This window comes from Phyllostomus hastatus, unplaced genomic scaffold (genome assembly GCF_019186645.2).
Source record: "Phyllostomus hastatus isolate PE091 unplaced genomic scaffold, TTU_PhHast_1.1 phas_contig_150, whole genome shotgun sequence".
NCBI lineage: Eukaryota > Metazoa > Chordata > Mammalia > Chiroptera > Phyllostomidae > Phyllostomus > Phyllostomus hastatus.
This window is the reverse complement of record NW_025333611.1, coordinates 28,535,789-28,547,851: the sequence shown is the minus strand read 5'-3', so window position 1 is coordinate 28,547,851 and position 12,063 is coordinate 28,535,789. Positions and strand designations below refer to the sequence as shown.

Genomic DNA, 12,063 nt, shown 5'->3' with positions numbered 1-12,063 from the left:
GTCTTTGGACAGGCCTGTATGTGAAACGTTTCAGTCAGAAGATCTACACTCGGGTGGACAGAAGTAGGTTAATTATAAATAATACAAGAATGGTCTTTCGAGTATTTACCACTGTATACTTACTTTTGCCCCTCCCTGCGTTTTACATGATAAAAAGGTCTGCAGGAACGTTAGTCCAAGTCCGTGTATCTTTTCAAGGACTTCAGTCCCCAGCTTCCCCACTCACTGCATCCCATCATTACAGAAAGGCGGTTGCAGTCTATCCAGCCTTTCAACATACCCCACAGCCGTCAGGTTACGCTGGAAAGGCTGTTGCGCACGCACATTTTTGCAGCCTGGGAGAAAAATCTTTGAGGTCGCGAGTTCCCTCACGCGCTCTCTAGTGGCCTTGGAGGGCTGCGTTGACAGAACGAGAGGGCGGGGCCCACGAAGGCGGAAGTTAAGTCACTTCCGGGCTGGGGTGTTTGTTTGGACTGGAGCAGGGAGGCGACGGACGAAGCGCGCGTCGAGCGGGGGAGCGGCGCTGCCTGTGGAGATCCGCGGAGGCCGACCGGATTCGTTGGCTACCGTCCCCGCTGCCGTGCACTGGGTGAGGGATTCCCTTGGGCGGAGCGGCGAAAAGGGTGCGACGGCACTAGCGGTCGAGGGACGGTACCTCGGCGACGGCCGAGGGGCCTAGAGGGTCCCCTGGGTTGTTGGTCTCCCAGCCCTATATCGTCTTTTTTATTATTTGCCAATTTCAGCCGAGTATGAGGGATATGTTTCACTGACTTGCTCTCTTTTTACTCTAAGAAATGGCCGTCGCTTTTTTTTCTCATTGTCATTATTATTTATGATTTGGATCTCGCTGCACTTTATCCGGGTCCTCCGTGGCGCGCGAGGGTTGCTGGGATGGCCCTTTCTCGCGTTCTGCCCAACCCCCCCCCCCCCCAGCCTCTTGGAACACACCCCTCCGGTACCCTTTTCCTCTGCCCCCCTGGGCCGCCTGGCAACAAAGCTCATTGTTTCTCCCCTACTTTACGCCTGCGCGTCACCACGCGCGGCCCCTAGTTGCTGCGCGTGCGCGCTTTTTCCAAAGCTAGAATGGGAGAAGAAAAAGGGATGGAGGGTCTGGCGGGCTGACAGACGTCCTAGGGAGCTTTTTGCAACGGACCACCGGCCTGTACTTTCTGATTCTATTTCTCCCACTTTTTCGTTTTCCGATACCCCTTGTTTATTCTTATGTTGATAGGAGAGCCTTTCGTTTTTGGGGTTTTGAGCCATGAACTCTAAGGGCCCGTCCAATTCATTATTTGATTCTGGTCACCTTTTAATTTCTCTTACTTTGTCCTTACTCTCCACCACCACCAAAAATGTATGGCTTATGGCAAGGTTTTTGAAAACATATGTTGAAGCAAGCCAGCAATATTATTTTCTAATGATTCCAGAAAGGGGCCTTTTCTGCTTTCTTTTGTTGTCTTGTTTTCCCTGTTTTTCCCACCCCAGTATCTCACGGAAACCACAACTTCTAGAAAGAATTTGGCATCCAATTTGCCGTGGGAGACGGTGGCAGCTAATAGCTTTTGGCATTTATTTCAACAAAAAATTCCCACTTTGCCTGTTCTGGGTAGTCTTGTTTTGTGCCTTGGTGGCATGATTTTTCACAAATTGCATTTGAGCAGTTGATCAGATGTTGGTTTACATTTTCATTCAGTAGCCTTTGGATTTTCATCCCCTGCAGGTTATGTTCACCATTAAGAAAGGGGTCTCCATAAGGATTTCAAATGAAGATGATCAATGCTTACTGTTTGTGCTTCTGTTTCCGGCTTATGAACGAAAATAATAGGCAAATTAGCAGCCTGTTTATATTACTTGCTATTTGTGAACTTGAACAAAATGTATTTCCCCCCACAAATATGTGTCTATGACAAATGAAAATAGATACCTTTACAGAAATTATGGTGTATTCATTTGTTTCTTTAAGGGATGAGAATTAGGTGATGGAGACTCACGGTAATGGTTTCAAGGCTTGGAAGGTTGGCTGTTTTTATTATAGTGTGTAACACGTTGTTCCTTAAGAGCTCAAATTGTGGTAGGTATTAATCTCCACCCTGTTTGGAACAGAGTAAATTTATGGTATATGGGTTGTTTTTGTTTGTTTTGTTTTCAGTAAGTACTCTGCATCTTATTCAGCTTTATCCCTTTATGACTTGAGTGTGATGCTCCAGTTTTAATAAAAAATATAAACATTTATAAAAAGTCTGCTGTTAGCATAGCAATATTATGGGAGAAGCAAGAAGATTGAAAATAAGGCCCCTAACTCTTTCCTTTTGTGCTTTTACATATTCTTGTAATTTATAAACTTTTCAAATTTGTTATAACAACCTTGAAATAAGCAGAGCAAGTTTTATCTTGCCCACTTTGAAACTGATAGAAGCTTGAGAGATTATTTTTATTTTATTAGGCACATATTTCTGTAGCATTTAGAAATGCTAGGTATTATTCGATTTCAATAAGTGCTTTTACAAGTATTTAATCTTTGATGTCTCTAAGTGGTAGTACTACCTACTAAAGATAACAAATGAAGATGTGAAGTAACGTACCCAGTGTTCCACAGCTAGTAAGAGCTGGAATTCAAATCCAAGTAGTCTAGAGATGATGTGCTCTTAACCATTATAATGTGCTGCCCGTGATTTTAAGTGATAAATCCAGGATCTTGTGGATACATAGTAGCATATTTGGGATTTGAACCCAGTCCAAGACTAAAGTTGTCCAAGTTATTGCCTTTGTGATCTGTGGTGTTGTACAGATGCCTTAATAGTTTGCATTTGATAGAGCCTGAGGTTCAATTCCAGTAATTCAATTTTTTCCCCTTAATTTTGCCATCGTTTAGAGCAGTGGTGCCCAGTGAGATAGCTACTAAGCAGCTTTGTCTGTTGAGCACTTGAAATGTGGCATGTGCAACCAAAGAACTAAATTTTTAATAGAACTGTAATTCATTTAAATTTAAATTAGTCACACTTAGCCAGTTGTTACTACAATACATGGCGTGGTTCAGAAGTTAGAATTGCCTGTGCTTATTTTTTTGTGTCAGTTTTTATAAATAAGGGTGGTGTTTCTGATGTGCTTTGCGTTTTTTTCCTTTTATTTTTATTGTTGACACTAATACAGATGTCCCCATTCTCCCCTCCCCCTGCCTCCACCCATTCCCTGCTGCCCCCTTCCCTCTGGCCATCACCACAGCGTTGTCTGTATCTGTGAGTTATGTATATATGTTCTTTGGCTAATCCTTTCACCTTTTTTCATCTAGTTCCCCCTTCCCCCTCCCCTCTAACAGGTGTTAGTCTATTCCATGTGTCCATGCCTCTTTTTCTAGTTTGTCAGTTTATTTTGTTCATTAGATTCCACATATAAATGAGATCATACGGTATTTGTCTTTCTCTGACTGGCCTATTTCACTTAGCAGAATATTCTCCAGGTCCATTTGTGCTGTTGGAAAAGGTAAGGTTTCCTTCTTTTTTACAGCTGCATAGTATTGCATTGTGTAAATGTACCACAGCTTTTTTATCCATTCATCTACTGCTGGGCACTTGGACTGTGTCCAGATCTTGGCTATGGTAAATAACACTGCTATGAACATAGGGGTACATATATTGGTTTAAATTGGTGTTTCAGCACTAGCTGGTGTGGCTCAGTAGGTTGAATGCTGGCCTGTGAACCAAAGGGTCGTGGGTTCAGTTCCCAGTCTTGGGCACATTTCTGGGTTGTGGGCCAGGTCCTCAATAGGTGGTGCATGAGGGGCAGCCATACATTGATGTTTCTCTCCTCTCTTTCTCCCTCCCTTATCCTCTCTAAAACTAAATGAATACATTCTTTAAAAAAATAAATTGATGTTTCAGGATTCTTAGAATATATTCCCAGAAATGGGATTACTGGGTCAAAAGGCAGTTCAAAAAAATTTTAATTTTTTGAGGAAATTCAGTACTGTTTTCTACAGTGGCTGCACCAGACTACATTCCCACCAGTATTATAGTAGGGTTCCTTTTTCTCTACCTCCTTACCAGAACTTGTTGTTAGTTGATTTATTGATGGTGGCCATTCTGGCAGACGTGAGGTGATATCTCATTGTGGTTTTTATTTGCATCTCTCTGATGATTAGTGATGTTGAGCACTTTTTCATATGTCTGTTGGCCATTTGTATGTCCTCTTCGGACAAGTGACTATTTAGGTCCTTTGCCCATTTTTTTAATTGGATTATTTGTCTTTTGGTGTTGTAGTATAAGTTTTTTTATATATATATATTGGAAATCAAACCCTTGTTCTATAAATCATTGGAGAGTATGTTCTCCCATACTGTAGGTTCCCTTCTTTTAAGTATATTTTATTGATTATGCTATTACAGTTGTCCCTATTTTTTTCCCCCTTTGCCTCCCTCCATCTGGTATGTCCTCCCTTCCTCCCACAGTTTCCCACCTTAGTTCATGTCCAGGGGTCATTCATTTAAGTTTTTTGGCTTCTCCATTTCCTATACTACTTTTAACATCTCCTTGTCAATTTTGTACCTACCAACTATGTTTCTTTTTTTAATTCTTTTTTAGAGAGGAGAAAGGAGGGAGAAAGAGAAGGAGACATCAATGTGTGGTTGCCTCTTGTGCACCCCCTACTGGGCATGTGGCCCGCAACCCAGACAGGTGCCCTAGACTGGGAATCAAACCAGCCACCCTTTGATTCAAAGGCCGGCACTCAATGCATTGAGCCACACCAGTCAGGGCCAATTGTGCTTCTTAATCCCTGTACCTTTTTCCCCATTCTCCCCCTTTACCCTTCCCGCTGATAACCCTCCATATAATTCCATTTCTGTGATTCTGTTCATGTTCTAGTTGTTTGCTTAGTTTGTTTTTGTTTTTTAGATTCAGTTGTTGATAGTTGTGAGTTGTCGTTTTATATTCATAGTTTTGATCTTATTTTCTTAAATAAGTCCCTTTAACACTTCATACAATAGGGGCTTGGTGATGATGAACTCCTTTAACTTTACCTTGTCTGAGAAGCATTTTATCTGCCCTTCCATTCTAAATGATAGCTTTGCTCGATAGCGTAATCTAGGTTGTAGGCCCTTGCTTTTCACCACTTGGAATACTTCTTGCCAGTCCCTTCTTGCCTTTTGAGAAATCAGCTGACAATCTTATGGGAACTCCTTTGTAGGTAACTTTGCCTTTTCTCTTGCTGCTTTTAAGATTCTTTATTTTTAACCTTAGGCATTTTAATTATGATATGTCTTGATGTGGTCCTCTTTGGGTCCAACTCGTTTGGGAGACTATGCTTCCTGGACTTGTATGTCTGATTCCTTCACCTAACTAGAGAAGTTTTCTTTCATTTTTTCAAATAAGTTTTCAATTCCTTTCTGTTCTTCTTCCCCTTCTAGCATCCCTATGATTTGGATGTTGGCACTTTTGGAGGTGTCCCAGAGTCATCTTATTCTCTCCTCATTTTTTTTGAATTCTTGTTTCTTCATTCTGTACTGGTTGACTGTTTATTTCTTCCTTATGTTCCAAATCATTGGTTTGAGCCCTGATTTCCTTCCCTTCACTGTTGGTTCCCTGTGGATATTTCTTTATTTCACTTAGTGTAGCCTTTATTTCTTCCCTTATGCATTGGCCATACTCAATGAGTTCTCTGAGCATCCTTATACCAGTGTTTTGAACTCTATCTGATCAGATGGCTATCTTAATTTTGCTTAGTTCTTTTTCTGGAGTTTCGATCTGTTCTTTCATTTGGGCCATATTTCTTTGTGTTTAGCAGCCTCCCTGTGTTAGTTTCTATGTATTAGGTAGAGCTGTTTTGACTCCCTTTCTTGGTGCACCTGTTATATTGTAAGGGGTGGATGGAGGCTTAGGTATTTGCCAGGCTCGGGCAACCTGCTTCACTGCTTTGTGGTGCTGTATGTGAGTTCCCTTTTCACTTTGTTGATAGTTTCTTTAGCTGTGCAGAAACTATTTAGTTTAATGTAGTCTCATTTACTTATTTTTTTCTTTATTTCCCTTGCTCTAGGAGACATTGGCAAAAAAATATTGTTACGAGATTTTTCTTCTAGGATTTCTATGTTTTCACTGCTTATATTTAAGTCTTTTATCCATTTTAAGTTTATTCTTGTATAATGGTGTAAGTTGGTGGTCTACTTTCATTTTTTTTTTGTTTGCATGTTCCTTTCCAGTTTTCCCAGCACCATTTATTGAAGAGACCAACTTCATTCCATTGTTATGCTCTTGCCTCCTTTCTCAAATACTAATTGACCCATGTAGGCATGGGTTTATTTCTGTGCTCTCTGTTCTGTTCCATTGATTTATATGCCTGTTCTTGTGCTAGTACCAGGCTGTTCTGATTACAGTGGCTATCCCTCCAACTTTGTTCTTCTTTCTCAAGATTGCTGAGGCTATTTGGGATCTTTTCTGGCTCCATATAAATTTTTAGAGTGTTTGTTCTAGATCTGTGAAATATGCCATTCGTATTTAAATGGGAATTGTGTTGAATCTATAGATTGCTTTGAGTAGTGTGTACATTTTTATGATGTTCATTCTATCCATCCATGAACACGGTGTATGCATCCACTTATTTTTACCTCCTTGATTAAATTTATTTCTAAGTACCTCTTTCTTTGTTCTTGTTGCAATAGTAAATGGGATTTTCTTAATTTTTATTTCTGATAATTCATTATTGGTGTATAGAAATGCTACTGATTTCTGAATGTTAATTTTGTACCTTGCTACTTTGCCAAATTCATTTATTAGATCTAGTAGCTTTTCAGTGGAGTCTTGAGGGTTTTCTATGCACAGTATCATGTCATCTGTGAGTAATGACAATGTTGGTTCCTCCTTTCCTATTTCAATGCCTTTTATTTTTTTCTGATTGCTGTGACTAGGACTTAACAGTACTATGTTGAATGAGAGTGGTGAACGTAGACTTCCCTGTCTTATTCCTGATCTTAAAATAAATGCTTTTAGTTTTTGCCCATTGAGTATGATGGGTTTGTCATGTGTGACCTTTATTACATTGAGATATGCACCCTCTATTCCCACTCTAATGAGAGATTTTGTCATAAATGGGATTTTATTTTTTTTTTTAATTTTTATTTATTGATTTGAAGGGAGGGGAGCAGAGAGAAAGACAGGCATCAATTTGTTGTCCCAGTTATTTGTGCATTCATTGTTTGAGTTTGTTGTTGTTGTTTTTCCTTAAAGATTTTATTTATTCCCAGAGAGAGGGGAAGGGAGTGAGAAAGAGAGGGAGAGAAACATCAATGTGTAGTTGCCTCTCACAAGCCCCCTACTGGGGACCTGACCCATAACCCAAGCATGTGCCCTGACTGTGAATTGAACTGGGGACTCTGGTTTGCAGGCCGGCACTCAATTCACTGAGCCACACCAGCCAGGGCCCATTGTTCGATTCTTGTACATGCCCTGACTGGGGATTGAACCTGCAACCTTTGCATATCCAGACAATGTTCTAATCAGCTGAGCTACCTGGTTGGGGCAGGTAGCTGGATTTTATAAAATGCTTTTTCTGCATCTATTGATACGATCATATGGTTTTTGTTCTTCATTTTGTTTATGTGGTATATCACATTTATTGATTTGTGGATATTGTACCAAGCTTGCATCCCCTAAATAAATCTCACTTGATTGTGGTATATGACTTTTTAATGTATTGCTGGATCCAGTTTGATAATATTTTTGTTGAGAATTTTAGCATCTATATTCATCGGGGATATTGGCCTATATTTTCTTTCTTTGTAGTGTCTTTATCTGGTTTTGGAAGTAGGGTAATGCTGGCCTTGCAAAGTGAGCCTGGGAGTTTTCCCTCCTCTTGATTTTTTTTTAAATAGTTTAAGAAGGGTAGGTGTTAGTTTTTTGAATGTTTGGTAAAATTCACCTGTGAACCCACCCAGTCTGGAGCTTTTATTATTTGGGTTTTGTTTTGTTTTTATTACTGCTTCAGTTTCACTAGTTGTAATCTGTCTATTAAGATTCTCTGACTCTTCCTGATTCAGGTTTAGAAGATTGTTTGTTTCTAGGAATTTACCCATTTTTCCTAGATTGTCCAGTTTGTTAGTATATAGTTGTTAGTAATATTTTCTTGAAATCCTTTGTATTTCTTTGGTGTCATTGTACTTCTCTTTCATTTTTTATTGTATTTATTTGGATCCTCTTTTTTTTCTTGATGAGTCTGGTTAAAGGTTTGTTGATCTTATTTTATTGTTTTGTTTTGTTTTTTTCCAGTTCTTTCAGTGATAGGTTAGTTTAGTTTTTCTTGTTTCCTGAAGTAGGCCTATAATGCTATGAGTTTTCCTCTTAGGACTGCTTTTGCTGTGTCCCATAGATTTTGGTTTGTTCTCATTTTCATTTGTTTCATGGTAACTTTTGATTTCTTCCTTGGTCTCATTGTTAACCTTCTAGTAACATTATTTAGCTTCCATGACTGTGTGTTTCAGATTTTTTCTTATGGTTGATTTCTAGTTTCATACCATTATGGTCAGAGAAGGTGCTTGATATGATTTCAGTTGTCTTAAATTTATTGAGACCTACTATGTGTCCTACCTAACATGGTCTACCCTAGAAAATGTTCCATGTGTGCTTGAAAATAATGTGTAGTCTGCTTTTGGGGGGCAAAATGCTCTAAAGATATCAATTAAATCCGTCTGATATAGTGTCTCATTTAAGTCCACCGTTTCCTTGTTGACTGTCTGGAAGATCTATCCATTGATGTCAATGGGGTATTGAAATCCCCTACTATGACTGTAAATTGTTATCCTTTTTTTATGTCTATCAAGATTTGCTTTACATATTTAGGTGCTCCTATGTTGGGTACATAAATGTTTATTTACCAGAAATATATCCTCTTGTTGGAGAGCATAATAATAAGAAAACTTATTAATATGAATTTTTGTCACCAGTGATGATAGGTAGTGCTGAGCAATCCTTACTCGTACCTTTACGTCATCACCCTTGTTACATCGCAGTTTAGATTAGGGTTGTATAGTCTTTGGGATTTTTCTGTGACATTATTTCACCTACAGGTTTATGGACATGTAATTTTTACCAAATACCTTTTCTAAAAACCTTTCATTGCTATAAATGTTTAATGAGCACTAAGATAATACTTTCCTCTGCCAGGCTCTCTACTTAGGTACTTTTATTGCTATCCTTTTTATAGATGGGGAACCTGAGACATGGAGAACTTAAATTACTTGCCCAAGGGATCTAGAGCTCGTACTTTTAATCATTATTTTATACTGCCCAACATTAAACCAGAATTTCAATGTTCCTCACAAACTTCTGAGTGGAAAACCAGTTGATACAAAATTTCTTTATCCTTTCTTACTAACTGCTGAAGGTCTCTTTCAACTAGTATGCTAAGATACAAAATATGTATGTAAGGTTAAGGAATCACAGTATTTCAAAGTAGAGTCTGTCAGAAGTAAAGATAGTGACTGTGGAGTCACATTAAAGAAAGAGACAGGAGGGAGCTTTTTTAACCCCTAACCTGAGGACATGTTTATCGATTTTACACAGACAAACGTCAGTGTGAGAGAGAAACATTGAGGGGTTGCCACCCATACACACCGACAGGTTATTGAACCACAGTTTATGTATGTGCCCTGACTGGAGAGCAGCCCTGCAATGTTTTTGATATACAAGACGATGGTTCTACCAACTGAGCCACCAGGCTAGAGTGATAGAAGAGAATTTTATTAGAATTTTAATAAGAATTTTTACAAGGTAAAGGGGGGTTTCAAAAACTTAAAAGATTTACATATTTTAAATTTTTATACAGAATATGAAAGAAGGGACATTGCTAGAAAGCATTATGTGTAGGTAGGAGGCATTTCAGGATTTGGGGGCGAACAGCTGAAGATAAGAGTTTATAGATTAAAAGTGCCAGGCAACAATTAAAAAAAAAAAAAAACTGTTCTCCCCTAACCAAAATCTGGTGACATTTCTGAATTTAAGTGTTAGGCTGTCACCTAGACAGGATGTTTACAAAAGAACAAAAATTAGGTTTTTTTATAATAGTGAAAGCTGTAACATTTGTAGATTAGTGACAGAAGTCTAAATCTGTCCCACTTATTAAAATATAAAGGCAAAAGACTTAAAGTGGCTTAGAAATAGATATCAGGTTACCTGTAGAACTGTTAAACCAAAACAGATGTCAAGTTAGGGAAACAGTGATAAGCAGTAGGCATAAACAGGTGATCATATGAAATTTAAGTGTGCATTTTAAAAATTCTATGGAAAGATAAATACTGTAAGGGAAAACCTAATAATGTGGATCTAACAGTGCTAATCTATTTCCACAGAACTTAGGAGATGGTGTGGGGGGAGGAAGTTGGTAAGTAAAATCATTTGAAAAATCTTGCCTTGTCTTGGATCAGGGACTTGGTTAGGTATACTGAAGAAGGAAAAGCATTCTGAATGTCTTGAATTGGATATGGGTTTATAGAATATATTTTTAATTGACAGGAAAGTATTCAAATATTTAATTGCACAATAGATGTAAGTCATATCATTATACTGTACACCTTAAACTTACATGGTGCTGATGTCAATTATATCTCAAACTGGAAAAAGAAAAAACACTGATTCCTCAGTAGTCTGTAAGTAAATAAAAAATAAAGCTTTTTTAATTTTTTTTAAGAAAATCATTTAAAATAGGGCAGTGATCATTGCAGGAATAGAATGTGAAAATAAACCAAATATAAAATTATGATGGAAGACATAAAGCCAACCAAACATCAGTTGTCAAAAATGTTAATTCCCTACGAGACAGATTATTTAGGTCGAATAATCTAACTTAGAGGATTTGATCTCATCACTTTCAGAATTTAACAGATGAATTTAAAAAATCAGCTTAATATATATGTATATACACACATCATCTTTGTATCTTAGAAATAGAAATCATTTTTTCGTTTAAAGCCCCAGGAATATTTTACAAAAATCAACTGTAGTTCCCTGCAAACAAAACTAATAAATCCCAAAAGTAAAGGCTTTTTTGTCTACATTTTATAACATAATAAAACTAGGAATTAGGGCATCAAGAGATAACTAAAAGAACTTTAACTGCTTGGAGATTAAGAAAAATATTCTTTAAAGGGACCCCTGGCTGGTGTTGCTCAGTGGATTGAGTGCCAGCCTGCGAACTGGAAGGTTGCAGGTTTGATTCCCAGTCAGGGCACATGCCTGGGTTACCAGCCAGGTCCTCAGGTAGGTGTGTGTGAGAGGCAGCCAGTTGATACATCTCTCACACATCAATGTTTCTCTCCCTCTCTTTCTCCTTTCCCCTCTCCCTAAAAAATAAATAAATCTTCCAAGACAAAGAAAAATAATGCTTCTGAATCTGTGGCTCATTATAAATTAAGTAATAATTTGTAATTACCTAAAATTGATAAGAAATATACTCTATATAAAAACTTCTAGGGAATATTTATAGGCACAAAACTTTCAGTAAGTGAAAGGTTGAAAATAAACATTGTTCAACTTGAAACACAAAGAGCAGCAAATTGGCTGAAATTAAGTAGAAAGGAAGGAAAAATAAAGTGTGAAAACTGAAGTTAATTAAATAAAAATAAGTAGAAAAGATGAATACAACCAAGACCATGGGTTTTGTTCATTAAAGTTGAATTATTTAATAGGTAATCTATCCAAAACTTAAAAGATACAAGAAAAATATCTCCAGCCACCTCGTTCTCCCTGTAGGTAACCAATATTCATAGTTTTTTAAACAACTCTTAGTGAACTATGATTGATATACCATGCATTTTACCCATTTAAAGTATACAGTAGAGTGTTTTTAGTCTATTCACAGTTATGCATTCATCACCACAATCAGTTTTAGAACATTTTTTAATTACCCTCAGAAAGAAACCATATACCCCTTAACCATCATGCAACATGTAGTTCTTTGTGGTTTTTTTCCCTTGACATGTTTTCATTATTCATGTTATAATGTATCAGGTCTTTCATGAGTAATTCCATTGTGTAGACATACCACATTGTATTTATTCACTTATTTACTAGGTCCCTTTGGGTT

General features: G+C 37.9%; 1 protein-coding gene across 1 annotated transcript in view; it reads left to right on the top strand.

Moving 5' to 3' along the window:
• The first annotated feature begins 436 nt into the window (after positions 1-436).
• PAIP2 (poly(A) binding protein interacting protein 2) overlaps positions 437-12,063 on the top strand; it is a 26,158-nt gene continuing 14,531 nt past the window's right edge. The window contains exon 1 of the mRNA XM_045820465.1: positions 437-589. The gene's annotated coding sequence lies outside the window, so the exon portion shown is untranslated. The remainder of the gene's footprint in view (positions 590-12,063) is intronic.